This window comes from Pogoniulus pusillus, chromosome 20, assembly GCF_015220805.1.
Source record: "Pogoniulus pusillus isolate bPogPus1 chromosome 20, bPogPus1.pri, whole genome shotgun sequence".
NCBI lineage: Eukaryota > Metazoa > Chordata > Aves > Piciformes > Lybiidae > Pogoniulus > Pogoniulus pusillus.
The window spans coordinates 3385155-3397171 of NC_087283.1; the positions used below are offsets into that span (position 1 = coordinate 3385155).

Below are 12017 nucleotides of genomic sequence, written 5' to 3' on the forward strand. Positions count from 1 at the left end.
CTTTACTTGGGCCTTTGTGTTATTTGAGTCTAGCCTTAATTTTTTACCTTCAAAATCTTCTTTTAACAGCAAAAAAAAATAGTTGGTTCCTTGCTCTTCATCCTGGTTTGGGTTTTGAATTACAAAACAAGTCTTATGTTTGAGGGGTATGTGTCTTTTTGTCGTTTCTTTTTCTGTTAATGGAATTTTTCAGTGGTGACAACATTGACACAGCTCATTCTGCCAAATTTCACAAGCTGGCAGTTTTAACAATGAATATGAAAATAAAAGATGTGCAGTTTTAAAAAAAGCCCTCTGGTCTGGTTTATGTAACTGGAAGCAATGCAAACCCACTTGAGTCACCTCTAAAGTTAACTCCAACAGACCCACCTTTCCAGCCACTGCGCCGATCACTTTTGGAGCTCCATGGCCTGCTTGTCCTCACAGGCAGTTTGGGTGAGTTTTATGTGCAAGGGAATTATTCAGTCTCTTCAAACATTGGTCAGGAAAAAGTGTCCTTTATTTTATTTTAAAAAGTATGGCTTAAAGTTGTGGGCAAGGAAGGAATAGGGTTTTGTACTCATGCTCAGGCACTGTCCACAGCTGATTTCAAAGCCCTCTCCCAGTTCTTCAGGTGTGAGCTACAAGCAGGTGGCAGCTGATTAGAGGTAAGTGAGAGATTACTTCAGCAATCCATATGACCTCCCTCCTTCACCCAAGCAGAGGCTCCTACTGCAGCTCTCAAGCATGTGGTGACTTTGGAGGTTACCCAGAGCAGGGGATTATCCCAGCCTCCTGCCAGGTAAGTTCCACAGCAAAGTGGTGGAGGTGACCAAGATCCTGTCACCTACAGGGGGGCGGATGTAGCTTTACAGTCTCTGTATTAAGACAGCTTTTACAGTCTTCCAGTAGTCCTGGCTTCCTTTCAAGTTTGCAGTTTCAGGTCGTAAGTGTTTTGAGCTGTAGCAACCCAGTATAACCTGTTGTACAAAATAAAGGCAGGGTATTGTTAGGTAAAATGCCAGTGCAACACAGAGCAAGAGATACAATTAATCCTTGCAGAAAAAGGTCAAGTATGACTCATCAAGTGCTGCAGGTTTCTAATGGATAGTTTCCAACATTTTCATGTGAAACAGCAGGCATTTATTTTATTACAAAACAAACAGGGCATTATCACCTTCTGATTGTATAGAGCCCTCCTAATGCCTGACCAGAGCAGAAGATTGTATTCCTCTCTTCTTTCTGTCCCATCCTTACGAATGCTTTTGGCTTGCTGTCCTAGATTGGCAACTACAGGGTTAAAGAAAATCCTCTGGGGACTAGAAAATTGTTATTCAATCTCCTAATTCTGCTATCTCCTCATAAACGCACAGTAAGGGCAGTTCCTTTCTTCATTTCAAGCTGTGTGCTGCTGTCAGATAGGGGGGAAACAAACAAGCAGTTATGAATCTGTGACTGTCTTGATAGCTGCTTTTCAAATTTGCCCAGTTTCTGACTATTGAATCAGTCAGGGTTGGAAGGGACCATTAGGATTGTCTAGTTCCAATCCCCCTACCCTAGATCAGGCTGGCCAGAGCCTCATCCAACCTGGCCTTAACCACCTTCAGGGATGGGGCTTCAACCACCTCCCTGGGCAGCCCATTCCAGGGCCTCACCACTCTCCCGGTGAAGAACTTCTCCCTACCATGCAGTCTGAATCACAGAATTAACCTTCAAGATCATCAAGTCCAACCTATTGCCTAACACCTAATTAACTAAACCATGGCCTAGGTGCCTCATCCAGCCTCCTTCCAAACACTTCCAGGGATTTCTAGCTTTATTCCATTCCCCCCAGCCCTAGCACTACCTGACATCCCAAAAAGGCCCTCCCCAGCTTCCTTGTAGGCCACGATAAGGTCACCTCGAAGCCTTCTGCTCTCCAGGCTGAACAGCCCCAACTCCCTCAGTCTCTCCTCGTAGCAGAGGTGCTCCAGCCCTCTGCTCAGCCTGGTGGCCCTTCCCTGGGCATGCTGCAGCACTCCCACACCTTTCCTTCGCCAGGGGCTCCAGAACCGGGCAGAGCGCTTCAGCTGGGGGCTCACCGGCGCAGGGCAGAGGGGAGGATCGCTGCCGCCACCTGCTGGCCACGCTTCTCTTGACGCAGCCCAGAATGCCGCTGACTCCTCAGGCTGCCGGAGCACACTGACAGCTCCTGCTGGGCTTCACTACCCCCAGCACCCCCAGCTCCCTCTCCTCAGAGCTGCTCTCCAGCCACTCGCTGCCCAGCCTATACTGGAGCTTGGGATTGCCTCCACCCAGATGCAGGACCTTGCACTTGGTCTTGTTGAACTTCATGGGCTTGTCTTGGGCCTACCTCGCCAACCTGCCCAGGTCCCTCTGCATGGACTCCTTCCCTCCAGCTGTCAACTGCACCACACAGCTTGGTGTCATTGGCAAACCTCCTGAGGCTGCACTCAGTGCCTCTGTCCATGCCATCAACAAAGATGTTAAACAACACTGGTCCCAGGATTGATCACTGAGGGATTCTGCTTGTCAATGGCCTCCACTTGGACATGGACCTCTTGACAGCCACTCTTTGGGTGCAGCCATCGAGCCGGTTCTTTATCCATCTCGTGATCCCATGTTTGACCAGTTTGGAGACCAGGATGTGGTGTGGGACAGCACCAAAGGCTTTGCTCTTCTATCATAGAATCATAGACTCAACCAGGTTGGAAGAGACCTCCAAGATCATCCAGCCCTAGCCAGTCAACCAGACCATGGCACTAAGTGCCTCATCCAGGCTTTTCTTGCACACCTCCAGGGACGGTGCCTCCACCACATCCCTGGGCAGCCCATTCCAATGGCAAATCACTCTCTCTGGGAAGAACTTCCTCCTAAATCCCTTACAGATGTATTAAATGATTAGGTGAGTGGGGCCTTTTGCAACCCTAGTGTGCCACAAACACAATCTATTTATCGTGAGAACTTACTTGCCACTGTGCTATCATGTGGCCAGCAGGACAAGGGAGGTTATTCTTCCCCTGCACTCAGCACTGCTCAGACCACACCTTGAGTACTGTGTCCAGTTCAGGGCCCCTCAATTCAAGAAGGATGTTGAGGTGCTGGAGCATGTCCAGAGAAGGGCAACAAAGCTGGTGAGGGGCCTGGAGCACAAATCCTATGAGGAGAGGTTGAGGGAGCTGGGCCTGTTTAGCCTGGAGAAGAGGAGGCTCAGAGGTGATCTTATTACAGCAATAGAACAAGGGGACACAGTCTCAAGTTGTGCCAGGGTAGGTATAGGCTGGATGTTAGGAGGAAGTTCTTCACAGAGAGAGTGATTTCCCATTGGAATGGGCTGCCCAGGGAGGTGGAGGAGGCACCGTCCCTGGAGGTGTTCAAGAAAAGCCTGGCTGAGGCACTTAGTGCCATGGTCTGGTTGACTGGCTAGGGCTGGGTGCTAGGTTGGACTGGCTGATCTTGGAGGTCTCTTCCAACCTGGTTGATTCTATGATGGGCAAATGCGTGTGCGATGTGAAGAGTATGAGTATGCGATGTGAAGAGCTGCTGTCACAATCCAACCTCTGGTTGAGAACAGAAAGAAAAAAGAAAGATCTTTAAAATCAGATTTAAAGAAAAAGCTACATCATTTCCTAAAACTTCAGAGTGATTCAGTCTAGCTTTAATCTTCATTTTAATTTCCCACATATGGATTCTAATAATCCAAAATGAACTCGTACAGAAATCAATGTCTGCTAGTTAGCTTTGCATGACAAAAGAGGCTGGATTTAGCCCCAAGAAATGCTACACCAAATGTTTATGTTGTGGAACAGATCACATAGACAAAAATCTTTATTCTCCTCTCGGGGGATGTTATAATGAGAGTTCAGGTAAGGGTTTTTTTGATAGGCAGTTACATTTTACATTGAAAACCATCTCCCAACTGCTGAACATTCTTGTGTTTTCCCCTACATCATTCAGGTCTGATTATAAGTACCAGTATGCACACAACTCCTCTGCAAGCTGAAATCTATTGTTTCTCCTTATGAAAAATTGAGCAATGGCTACATTTTATTATTTCAGTGATATTTTCAGTGTGCTTTGTGCAATAATTTGTGGAAACAAATGCATATGCTGACAGTCGGGAAAACTTTCTATTAGGAGAACACATGTTATTGCTGCAAGTGGTCCTTTCATGTGGATAATGAAACTTGATGGCCTGATATGAATTTAGTTTTCAACAAGAAATTATAGGAGCTGTAGTCCTCATGGAGAGCTTGGATACATTCAATTGTTGGAAGTCATAACAGGAAAAAAAATGTAAGAACCTCAGAGTGAACAGATTTACAAGCTATAAGAAAAGCTGTTGGGAAGACACAAATGATGCTCCAGGTTTTAGTGTTGTGCTGTTAAATGCTTCCTCATCTTAAATTTTTTTGGTCTCTATATGAAACTAGAAAACAGGAGGCTGAATATTTATTTCAGAGAGTGGACCTAACCACATAAAATCTGTCTGGCAAACAAGCAACCTGTTTGTTATATAATAGCCTAAGGTGGAGGAGGAAGTGTATTGGGCACCATACAGTGGGATGGTACTGTAGGGGTTTCTACGAGTAAAGAATGTACTGCTGAGTAAAGAGGTAATTAACTGCTTAGTCCTAGCAATTATCTGCTGCACTAAGGGTAGCCTGAGAAGGGCTAATTTGCCTGTCTTTGTTTTGGCATTTGTTTGTGGTTGCTTTCAGGTGGAAGGTGAAACGCAAAGAATTGGTGGGGAACAAACTGAGGCAGTGAGAGGTCATGTATCATATTCTGATCTTACCTAACATCTGATCAGGTAAGTGTTTTATTTGTCCTAAGATCCCAGATGTTTTCCTTTGAAAGATGAAATCCAATTTAGGAATGTTTGGAAGTGCTTATAGGATGTCGTTTGTATTCAAAGCACTTGATGCTTTATGTAAAACATTCAAACAAGTTGCTGGAAGTTGTGAAGGGCTAATGATGAAAAAGGGATACAGCTGAAGAAAGGAGGTAGGGAAAAAATGACTGCTGTGAGTAGTTCACCTAGCTCAAAGGGTAAAAGCTTCCCCTGTGCAGGGAACCAGAGTGAGACCTATACACCACTTAATTAACACTTAAATCCACAAAATATGGCCCTCAGCACTGCAGTGATTTTCTCTGAGGACACAAACACAGAGAATAAGCTTCAAACTTGCAGGCTATTGCCATTATGTTGGCAGTCTCATACATCATTGTAACTTTCATGCCTGCACCCAATGGCTTTACAATTCTGTAGTGCAGTGTAAGCTGAAAATGTTCAAAATTGTACCAGTCAGCTGGTGAGAATTCAAATAATGTACAGGAGTTGAAAGTGAATGAGCAGCTAAAACATAAGGTGTCACTTACAATCAAATCACTGTGTTGCAATCTGGGTCTGAATATAATTGGGTTTAGTGTGTATGCAGTAAACCCCAAATCAGATTGGGAATGTAGTGATTTCTGGGATGAGTAGCAGAGCAAAAAAGAAAACCTCAGAATTTCCTTCCCCCAAATACTTTATAAATATGAGACAGAGTACGTGGAGTGTGGGAGGGAATTATAAAGAAATTATCCCCAAAAAGCTTCTGCAGACACAGACATTTAGCACCCTGACATTCAGTCCTTATACACAGGACCAATGGTCCAGCTTACATAGCTCTCAAGTATTTGTATTCTGCTGAGGTAACTAATAGAAAACTTACACAACTCAGGTTATTTTCCTCACTGCTCATATCTGCAAGGCAGGCAACTTTATTCTTTCTTGTTATGAAAGGAATCATCATCAGAGTCATATGATCTGAGCAGTAATGTATGTCTGATCATCTCACTCTGCCTTAAATAGAGTTTTGTATTTTGGATTGCCTTTCACCCAAAGGTGAAAGACAATCAAACATCTTACAGTATTTCTTTCTGATGTTTCAGTATTTCATCTCTTTGATTTGATGATATTTATACAGCTCCTTTGCCTACTGCACACTGAAGGAAAGATACATAAGGTTGTCTACTTTTTTTTTTTAAACAAAGGATCTATCCTTGCAGCTCAGTTATAAAGAAATGGCATTGGGTAAAGAAATTCTGCTCTTCCAGTTCAGTGGAATTCAGCAATAAAGCAACATATATATACATTTAATACCATTTTCCAGACCAGATGGATTTCCCTATCACCACTAATTTATACATGTCCTAAGGAGAGAATGGCAATGATTGTGGTAATGTTAGTATTGATGCTAAAAAGGAGTTAGGTGACTCAAATATTTTCTTGCAGTCACAGGTTGAGTTTGATTGCTGGTGGATTTGTGGATCTTTCATCATGATACACTGTGGAGAGTACTGGCTGAGTGGGATTGAGCATTCCCACTGCACAGCTGTCTAGCAAGCACAAAATACAACAGAAGCATGATGCCAGAGGCTTCCTGAAGCTTCTAGTTCAACCTCATTCTCAAACCCCTCATGTCAAAAGCAGATAGTGTTGTTTGGGTCTTTGTAAAATTAATTTCTGCAAGTATCCAAGAATGGAAATTCCATGGCCTCTTTGCACATCTCACCATCACATCCTCTCTACTTGCAGACATCTGAAATTTTATTAGGTTTCTCTGTGAAAAGGAAGAAGCCTAAACCTATGTCCCAGGTTGAGACTTCTGTATTTCTCTCTAAACATGATTCTGTATTTTTTTTTCTCCAATTTCATTTCAGAGTTTAATTTCTGTCACTATCTTTAAAAACCATGACAACCTTGCTGCAGAATAAAAAGGACAGTTTCTTTAGTCTAGAAAACAGAAGGGTTATGGGGAACCTAGTAGCAATCTGCAAATATCAAAAGAGAGGGAGAATGAAAACAAAGAAGCAAAAAAAGAAACCCAAACTCACCCCAAACCAAGAAAAACTTAACCAAACCAACAGAAGAATCACACTCTTCCCAAAAGCACCCAGGGAAAGGGCAAGAGTCAGTGAGCCCTTGTAAGAGGCACAATTCTGAGTGGATAGAAGGAAAGAAAGCCTTCACAATAGAAGTGGTTAAAACCCTGGGGCGGATGCTGACACAAACCAGCATGCTAAGCTGAAGCCCACAAGAGCTTCATTGATTTAAGCCACAGGATTACTTCGATGTATTTTTTTCTTTAAGCTGCATGCAAAAAATCCAAAACCAACAAAGCACCAGCAAATCCCCAACACAACAAACCACCAGACATCCCCTCCCCCAGAATTTCTTGATCAGCTGGCTATAGCTGGCTATTTTGATCCAAATACTTTAAAAGGCAAAGTAAGAATCAATTCAGCAAGAAATCTGAGACTGCATGTTAAATCAGTGTGGGGATACTGAAAGGTTCTGAACAATACCTTCAGGTCTGTTTTCCTGTTAGTGCTAGTTCTAAATAAGTCCAAAAATTGTAGTGGTTACCTTTTCCCTGAGGGTCTGAAATATAAGCTGCATGAGGAAGGATTGTATGCAGAGGTAGGACACTGAGCCTTGGATGCATCCCTTGGCTATCCATTTGGAGGCAGCATAAATGAGTTGAGGTTTATCAGAAAGTGTCACTCTATCTCACTGGGGGCTTAGAGGAAGACTTTTTGGTTCTCTCACAGTAATATTGAACATATAACTAAGTGTGAGTAAAAAAAGACACTGGAATAGAAGCCACAAAAGGCAAAGACTAGGAATAAAATATGTAGTCTCCTGCAAGATTAATTCCTCCTGTGAGTTAAGAAAGTAGAACTTTCAGACCTAGTTTTGTAACAAAATTGTAATAAGCTTAAAGAAATTATATGCTACTATAAATAACTTGGATTTTTGAGTAGGAGTTGTCATTGTAATACATAGATCAACAAAGAGGATTTATGTAGTTCCCAAGCAGATACTTTAGAACAATGGTCAATTTCTCATTACCCTTGAGTCTGTGCCAGTCTTATTTTATGTGCTGTTCTCTCAAAAAATACTCCTGACGTGTCTGGGTGCTTTGCTGATGATGTTCCTGTGAAATGTGTTTTGTGCCAGGTTTCTATGCAATGCAAGGTGGCCAGAAACAAAAACTCAACCCTCCCACCAATTCTTCCTCTCCCACCTCAGCTCTGTTTTCTGAGAAGGCAGAGGTATTTGACTAGGGTGAGCATCCTTTTCAGCAACTGGTCATGTGTTCATGGATATCTGTGTGAAAAGAATGGAAGACAAATTTGAAATGATGGTTTAGACAAAAAAACAGATCAAAATGTGACCAGCAGGCTTAAGAAATTCTCTAGCTTATCAAGAATATCACCAATTTTTCTTTATATTGCTTGAGGTGAGTGGAAAGGTAGAAAAGAAGGAAAAAAAGGAATGGTGTGAGGAAAGAAGTTGTAATAGAGGTTAAAAAGAACCAAACCCTGCTGTTACTCACAGGAGGTTCCTAAAGCATTTTCCTGGTTATTTGCCTCCATAGTGGAGCAGAGAAAGACATTAATAGCTTAATTAATAGCCAGGCTTTAGAGACTCTAGGATTTCAAGACACTGAGAATCTTTTCTTGAGAGATTGATTCCATCAAGAGTCCAAGGGGAGATATATACACTCATCTCTTTAATGTACATTCTTAGTTCCATTACTGTAGTAGCTGAATGCCTTGCTTTTTTCTTTTTTAGCAGTCTACCTGCTCATCACTTGCTGTTGTACTAACATACTATAAAACACCATGCACAAATTAAGCAATGGAAACTGAGATAGTAAAGGACTTGTGCAGGGCTACACAAAAATTATAATAAACCAGGGACTTTGACATAAAAACCTATGCATGTTCTGTAAGGCCAGGAGAGCCTTCTTTCTTATTCACATTAAAGCAGTCTCCACAGTAGCTTGAATAGGTTATCAGAATCCCCTTTAACTGAAGAAAGTGTAATTAAAAATACCAGATTTTGTGGTTCTGTTGATTGCAATCTCTCCTTTTGACATAGTCATGATGTTCTTCAGCTTCTCCTGAATGAGAACATTTCTTTCAGTCTAATGTCACTGCGACCAACTGATTAGTTAATGATTTCTAAGCACTCAGATGACTGACCTGCCTAGCTCCTTAGTGATGTTTTTAAATGAGCCAATCTAGAATTCCTTGGCTCATAATCCTGAACCTCTTTTGGTCTGTAAATTAATGATTTGCCTGTGTCTGCACTCCTGTGAGGCACCTGTGAGTGGAATGGAAGTACTGATGTGGGAAAGACATTTCTAAGTAGTCCGAACGGGGATGGTAGTCACAAAAGATGAAAAAATTACTCCAACCTGCTTTTCATACCAAAAGGATGCTTTGGATAATCATTCAGAAAAGCCTTTGAAATGAACCTTCAAAAATTTAGAGTCAACCCTCCTTCATAAAAGGCCTTTTCTGCATCACATCAGTGAGATGAAATGAAGATGAAGGTTGCTCTTTTTAAAATTATTTCTTTCTGACATTGGTTTGAATTTGGCTTTTATTCACTCTCCAGCAATCTCAGTGGAGATCATGTGGCACAGGCTGCTGTTCTCATGCTTGGAAATTTTACATTTCAATGACATGTTTGTATTTCTAGATCTAAGCAGAAAGAGATAAGTAGTGATTTGAGCATGCCCTGAATTCAGAATGTGCTGTCCGCAAGATAGGGAATAAATGCACTTATTATAGGTTAGTTGCTCATGTTCCTGAGGGAGTTGGGAGTAGAGGAGGAGATTCTAAACATCAGTGATGTTACCTTAGCCCTGCACTGTGAGTGTGGTTACCTTTGGGTTGTTTGGCAGAGTGTGCGCTCTGAAGTCGATTGGCATGTGCAGCAAGGTGCTACTCTTCTGAGTGGTTGTGGCATGTGGAGATCTGGGACAAATGGCCATTGCCATTTGCTCTCAGTTGGTTTGCAAGGAAGAAATACAGAGGGAATTGTCTTACCTTGGAAGCGTGCATCTTGGGAAAGGAAATAACATGCTCTTTGTAAAACTGGAGAAAATGTTGCAGATTGCTCATTCAAATCCTCTAAATGCAGCACTCCTGACAACCCTGTTACTCTTCTTTTTTGTTAGAGTATAATGTGTCAGGCTGTCAACTAAATAAACAAGGTGGCTTTCTAGGCAGACAAGCTTTTTTGTACCTGTTATGATCCAGAAGGCTTTATGTAATGACATTCCATAAACTACCCATCCAGGATCCTAACAATTTCTCACACCATTGTGAATCTGCAATAAAGTCAGTGAAGCTGTTATCCAGAGACAGCTGAAACCAGTGAAAAGATCTGGGTTTGCCCAGTATCCTGTTTCTTGGTCATGCTCACATACGGACACTGATTCCTGGTAGCATCTGTGTAACCATTCTCCTTAGCAATTTCACTTTCATCTTGTTTGCTGTTTTATTTGCCCCATTTCTTTTTCTTCAGTGTTTTAAGGAAAGTGTAGGCCTGAAGAGAATGTCTGCAAATAACTTTTATTTTGCTTTTATGATGATTATGGATAAAAGGATGAGATAATAATAGTTTCATAAAAGCAAAACATACTTTAAAGGTATGACATTTCTCCATTATTTGCTATCTAAATAGTCCCTTCTCCCTGTTCTCTGTGTTTTGGCAACCACAAAAGTTATCAATCACCTGGAACTGTGCTGATGTTTCCATGGTAGTTTAGTAATTAGGTCTGTTCACCAGGGGCTCCTATTAGTCCAGTAAAATCCTCTGTGCAATTCTTTCAGACAGAGAATAACCCTGCATTGCTAGCCTATGAATAAAGTAAAATTATTCTAGACACAGGCACTTACTTTCCTATTGATACACAATACTCAAGTCTTAAATGCCTTTATTATGCTCTTTTAGGTGTCTCAGTATTTAATTATGATCTAGAAACCCGTGCTCTGACCTGAGAATGATCATGCATTCCACAGCAGGGAACAAGCAGTTGACAGTTTGTACTCCAAAAAGTCCTAACAGCTGGACAGCCTTTGCTCCCAGACGACTACAGCCAGTATGACTTAACTGGTAGACACTTTTCCTTCAGAGGAAAGTAAAGAACAGCTCTGTGAACAGGTCACAGTATCTTCACAGCTATGTTGCACACCAACATCTAAAAATTGCCTCTTTCATAGAGGTTTTATAAGCTAAAGGAGGGCCTGCAGCTAGTAGGAATGGTGTGACTCAAATATGCTCAACCCATTAGATGAATTCTTCTACTTACTATTGATGTGCCTACAAAGCTGGGATATGATCCCCTTTTTGATCTGACTTGCAGTCACACAAGGAAAGCATATTCCTACAGTTGTCTATTGTTCTTCTGTTTATATACTTCTCTCTACAAGTGGTGCCAGATGAAACTGTTGTAAAATGGCCTAGGAATGGGATATCGAGGAGATGGTGACTCATTCTTGCTGATACTGCTTGTCTGTCAGTGGAAGATTCCAGAGTGAAAAACAAAAAGCAAAAGAAGCAAACAGCTTAAAGATACTTGAATATTTAATTATTTTTAATAAGAAACACAAGAGTATAAGCAAATCTTTTGTGCAAACTGTTGCAATCATTGCTCTTCTCTCAAACAATCAACCTTTGTTGTTTTCTTCTCTCAATAAGACCTCTCAACTTCTCTAAGAAAAGGGGGAAATGAAGATGACCTAAAGAGCTGAGCACTGACTACACGCAAAGATAGCCAGCACCCATTGGAATAAAAATACAGTCACCACTTTTTATTCAGAGAGAACAGAACCCACAGCATTGCCATGGAGACCTTGGAATTCCTGAATACCCTGTTGTTGAACCTTTAAAGATGTAAATGGGCCATGCAGAGTGCATAGCTCTTATTAAATTTTGAATATACATACACATTAAAATGAGTTATCAGCTACCTGCATGCAGCCTATAATTTTCTTCAGATTGATTTGTGAGTATTAGTGCTAATTTTAGTCTTTGTATTAGTATATGTTACATTTGCTATGAACCAAAAAGCAGAGACTGCCCTTTTTGTGTATCTTAGGTATTCAAACGTGGGCTCAGAAGCTGGACTAATGCACAGAATTACCTTGTGCAGTATCAATCTGCGTTTGCCAAGTGGGCTATTATTTTA

General features: G+C 41.6%; 1 long non-coding RNA gene across 1 annotated transcript; it reads left to right on the forward strand.

The window, feature by feature from the left end:
- The first annotated feature begins 686 nt into the window (after positions 1 to 686).
- On the forward strand, positions 687 to 11798 carry LOC135184187 (uncharacterized). The gene is made up of 3 exons (XR_010305887.1): positions 687 to 781; positions 4701 to 4792; positions 11528 to 11798. It is a non-coding gene; the product is annotated as an uncharacterized LOC135184187 (long non-coding RNA).
- Positions 11799 to 12017: the final 219 nt, after the last annotated feature.